The sequence below is a fragment of the Sesamum indicum genome, linkage group LG5 (assembly GCF_000512975.1).
Source record: "Sesamum indicum cultivar Zhongzhi No. 13 linkage group LG5, S_indicum_v1.0, whole genome shotgun sequence".
In the NCBI taxonomy this organism is placed as follows: domain Eukaryota; kingdom Viridiplantae; phylum Streptophyta; class Magnoliopsida; order Lamiales; family Pedaliaceae; genus Sesamum; species Sesamum indicum.
The window spans coordinates 3,632,310-3,638,309 of NC_026149.1; positions in this window are offsets into that span (position 1 = coordinate 3,632,310).

Here is a 6,000-nt window from a genome sequence, read left to right on the forward strand (position 1 = left end):
TGAAGGGTATTTTTAGCTTTTCTTGTTAATAACAACAATGCCGCTACATATTTATGTAGCTTTTATCCAATGTTTGCTTAAATTCAACATTTATTGATTGAAAATAATCATCTTATATATATGTTATGAACCCTTAATTTTTACCCAATGTTTAGTTAAATTTAGCAAACATACAAGACAAGAATATTAATTAATATGACATATTACTTATTAAGAAGGTGTGCTAAATTTAAGTAAGATTTCATTTGAATTGATAAATTTAAATTTAAAAAGAAATAATTATAAATAACTTCTCATTAAATAGATTTGATATTCAAAAATATTTCACAAAATACAGTTCAGCTGAATACTTTGAAATTCTTGTAACCTGTAGTTATCGATCCAAATAAATACAATAAATATAGGAGATATGTTATTCAAGATTTGAATCAATTTAAGCACAATGTAAAAGACTTCGTTAGTTTATTTCTTAGCTCAGTTGATAAGAACGAACTACTTAATAGTCAGATGATTGCAGGTTCGATTCTCTCAGCTAGTGTGCGAGTTCTGTTGGTGGGTAATCTACGGACGGATGATTGGTATGTAGGAATCAATTCTGGTGGGAATAAAATAAATTTAGAAATGGAATAATAGTAGAATTCGGATTATTTTAGTATTATAATTCCTATGCTTGATATAGCAAAGAATAAGAAAAGAAATTGAATCGAAACTTTTCAAATTACTCATTTATCTGTTTGGTAAATGGAATAAATATATATTATTGATGATAATTTTATAATTAATAAAATTAAAATCGACTGAATTTGTTAAAATGTTAAAAATAAGTTAGAAACTCTTCAATTTTCATAATGGAACACTTTAGTATTTTGATTCTGTATTTTATATACCCATTTTTTTATATTAATTTATAAATTTTCAAAGATCTTATAAAATATTATTAAAAAAGCTTATAAATAATATAGTAGGGAAGTTAAAGTTGCTAGTGGAGTTGGGCTTCCACATTGAAGCCCACTTTAATGGATTGGATCAAGAACCATTAGCCTAATAGTCCAAGGACAAAGGTTTATTACATGTATGAGGTCCATTTTACATTGTTAGGGAATGTAAACATAGTTGTCATCAAATTTTTATTTATAAAAACTACCCAACTTTAAACTTAGAGAGGGTTTGGCTAAGTTTATTTTAAACAACTTATGAATTTGTACATTTTATAAGGTGTTTAAAAGTTTAAAGAGAATAAAATTTTAAAATATTTAAATAAATAAGATATCAAAATATTTGGTGTAATAAGATTTTCGTATTGTAATAATGACTGAAAAAACCATCAAACTGTTAGAATTCAAAATCGTATAGGTTTGTCCATTGAGTGTTAATATTAAGAATTTTACAAGATGTTTTAAAAGAAAATTGGGTGATGTCGTTTTTTTTTTTTGTTTTAAAGAGCTCATTAGATCCAAAACATCCTATTTTCTGGTCTTATAAGTTTTTTAAAACCGTTTTGAAGAGCTTATAAGGTTAGCCAAACACCCTCTTAGAAGGTGCTGAGCTGAGTTTATTTGAAATATCTTATAAGTTCATTCATCTTATAAGACGTTTCAAAAGATTAAAAATATTAGATCTTATTTTAAGAAAAACTCTTAGTTTTTGGATAAATAAGATGTTAGAGTTTATAAAATATTAGAGTATTTGGCATAATAATCGCTTCATAAGGTAATAATCACTGAAAAAATCAACAAACGGCTAGAATATAAAATCACATTAATAGATCATTGTGCTTTAAGGGGGAAAAACATTAATCATATGAAAGGTAAAAGTGAAATACTAATAAAATAATGAGGGTGTTTTTGTCTATTGAATCTTAAGATTAAAGAGCTTATAAGATGTTTTAAACAGAACTGGGCGAAGTTAATTTTTTCTTAAAGAGCTTATAAGATCCAAATATTTTATTTTATGATCTTAAAACCTTTTCAAAAGATAAAAAAAAAATAAAAAAAATTTCAAGCAGTTTTCAAGAGATTATAACCTCTGAAACATCTTATAAGATATTTTGAATAGTTTATAAGCTCAACCAAACACCCTTTTATCTTACATGAAAATCCCATGATTGGTATTATTATGTTAGTCGGAATTTTCTGTATCGAATATGATTCATTACTTTCTTGTTAAGTTATGCTTATAAACTTTTTAAAATATTTCATAAGACGTTTGGAGAGTTAATAAGTGTTTTATAAATTTTTTTGATAGATGAGCTTATCAAATCCTAAAATAGGTTGTGAAGAGCTTATAAGTTCCTTTTGGAAAATGTACAGGTTCCCGACTTATTTTTAAAATTTTAACAAGTTGGTTAATTTTATAAAAATTAATTACAAATTTGTTATTAATAATATATTATAAGCTCTATGATATAATTTATCGAAAAAATGCATGTAGCCCTCTGTGAAATAGGGCATATACACAATACCCCTTGTAGAAAACATAGCAAAGTGGGTGGTGTAATTCAAGTGCAATTCCTCTTATTTTTCTTTATTTATAATTTTTAAGAATAAAATATTATTTTTATATAAATATATGTAGTATTAATTATTATAATAATATTTATTACTTATATTATATAATAGTCCCCCCAAGTTTGTACACTTTATCATGTGAATATGCGAACTCAATGAATGAATTATTTTTTCGACCCCCTTAAACTATCGTTTTTATATATGTCTCTGCATATATGTTGTTGATGGGATATATACGACAAGTGGTAAAAGGACTAAAGCAAAATACATATTTAGGCCTAGATGCGCATGTTTTTTTTTTATCTGCACCTGACCTGACCTGATGATCCGAAACTCAGGACCGTTGATTCCATACCAGGACATCATGATCATGCCGCGTGATCCAAACAAGTGGATACACGTATTCTTGAGGATACACTCAACCACTTCAAATATTGGTATGTCATTTATATTTTTCCACCAACAATTACTTCGTTATTTTGACTTCACGAATTGATTTAAGCATTGGAGAGTTTTTGTTCGGGATTATTCAACAAACATAACGATCTCTTTCCTTCTCAGGTTCCTAACATACAATCTGAACTACTTCAAAATGACTTCAATAGTGAAATCCCTATGCGATTTAAGAAAAAATTCACATAATAATTGTATTATCATAAACAGATTTGAATCATTATCTTCTCATGAGTTATTATTTATTTATTGACATGTTCTTGTGGAGTGTCATTTCATAGACCCACACACACTGTGTTGTGATTCTCCAGAATTCATAATTACAAACAACACTTTAAATAAATAAGAAAGAAAAGTGATTTTGCCGACTTCTGAAGCCACTTTAGTTGAATTCAAAATGTTTATCAAATTGGGTGCAACTTATCATGAGTGTTTCATTTTATTATTGTTTGAAAAATTACAAATATTTTTTAAAATTAATAATTATTTAATAAATATTTTTTATAATGGACTGTCAAGAGAGAGTAAGCACTTAGTTTTTCCAACAACGAGAGAATATTTATAATTATGATAAACTTCAAGGGAGTCTATTGTAATTCATCCTAAATTTTATTATAAAATTATAATTCATTCTTATTTATTAGTATTTGTACATTGTGTATATAAAAATATTTCTTTAAATATACAAATGAAGTGAATTTTATATAAAAATATTTCTTTAAATATACAAATGACATGAATTTTATACACACAATACTGAGTTTTTCAAGAATATATTGTGGATACCAAAACTTAATTAAGGAGAACAAGGAAAAAAGAAATTAGCGGAAACTAGTTTTATTATATTTAATTCCGGATTAAATAAGTGGTATGCATCACTTAATAAATATCAGGATAAATTATATTTTATTATTCGAATTATGTCCGTTTTTGCACTTTGGCATCTATTTTTTTTTTCTTTCTGTGCGTCAACTTACTATCTCAACTATAAAATTTGCACTTTGCCATATATGAGGGATTTTATTGTTGATTTTTTTTTAAAAAAAACATCACATGCTGTGCATGTGTGAAAAATATCACATCAGATAATCCTTAAATATCACATGTGCATTGCATGTGATTTTTTTTAATTAAAAATTTTATTGAAAAACAGTTAGAAATGGCAAAATACAAAATTTCACAAAGTTCAGATGGCAAGTTGACAAAAAAAAAAGTTTAGATGCCAAAATATAATTAAGTCCCAATATCAGATAACCCTACCATACCCTTATTTTCAGGTCAATCCAATACTTTAGATAGACGTCTAACACAACCCTATCTCCAATCGAATACCAGACACATCATCCACGACCTCGACCCTAATCATTATTATGCGTAAAATAAAATTGTCTCGATAAATAATACCAAATGCTCATTAACCATATTTTTGATAAATGCTTCACAACTTCAAAATCTCAAAATGTTTGTAATAATCGATATCGATAGGAATGATTTATAATCGATTTATTTAAAAAAAAATATTCCGTGTTAATTGTAAAGATGGTGTGAGTGGTTTGTACGCAAACGCTTCTCTCTCTCTCTCTCTCCTATATATATATATATATAGCTTAAATTAAACAATTCCAACGCCAGCCGAACTTGTGCGGACATCCAATTGTAATTTCCCCTAAAATATTGCACCCTTCTATTTCTATCCCCATTTCCTATTTTTATTTATTTCCAACCCCTTCAACGCCCCTTTTTACACTTTTGACCCTTTCATTTTGTTTACACCTAATAATTTGATATATATAATTAAATGAAATGCCAATTTTTTCTTTTGAAAAACAAAAAAAAACTCAAATTGATATAAAACACACACAATTTTGTCTATGGCGTTTTTTTTATATTAAATTAATCCACAAATGAAATTTCGTGTTTTATAATCTTTTTAAAATATCTTATAATATATTTGAAAACTCATCAGATGTTATATTAATCTGATAAAAATATGAGGCGATCGCCTTATAAAATTAAAAAATAAGATATTGGGACTTTTTAAAATTTAAAAAAAAAAGTTTTCGATTTTCTTAAAGATGTTTATAAGTTAAATTTTGATTTTAATCATATTGAATACAGAATTGCTATTAGTAATATATTTTAGTTATATAATCTTCTTTTATCTGAATACTTTAAAGGTGCATCGGATTTGAATGATTTAAAATTACGCTTACTAACAAATTATTTGAATATATATGAATAATTTTAAATTTTTAAAAATTCAAACTCTAGTTTAGTACTATATTTTACTGAATATTAATAAATTTTAATTTTTTTTTTAAATAGAGTCATTTGAAATTATTCATCTAAAATTTTCTTTCAAATTCAAATCCCTCGAACAAATGCACCGTAATAAGATTCGCGTCCTTACAACATGTTTTGAATAAACTTAGGTAAAGACTGTCCTAACTCAATTTTCGAGGAGATTGCGGCTATAATAATAATAAATTGAAATTAATGAGATGCATTATACATACATGTGATGGGGACTAATAATTAATTGCCATAATTAATTTCTAATGATTTCTTTAATCATTTCTCATTAGTTTAGGGGTAAAATTGAAATACCAAATCTGGGGCGAAATAGTAAATAGTCTGAATTTCAAGGGGCAAAATGTAGAAACACAATTAGGCACAGAAAGCAGCCCCTAATGTCGGGTTTAGTGTAAAGTGCCCTTTTAACCTCGTTTTTGTCTCTCTGTGTGGCACTCCACATTCTCTCCAGCTGACCAATAAATGTATGCACACAGCAAAGAAAGAATATAGAATACATTTTTAGAGAGAGAAAAATACAACAAAATCCTCAAAATCACACATAACAAGGCCATACCTCCCAGCCAGCAAATTCTAGAGTGAGAAAGTATTTCAAACAACAACTACAATTTCCACTTTACTTTTCATTTATACATAGGGGTACTCGCGCAACAATTACTGTTTTTTGAATTGGATTTTGGTGGATTTGGTGGAGGGAGGAGCACGTAGAAGAAGTTGTTGAGTTTAA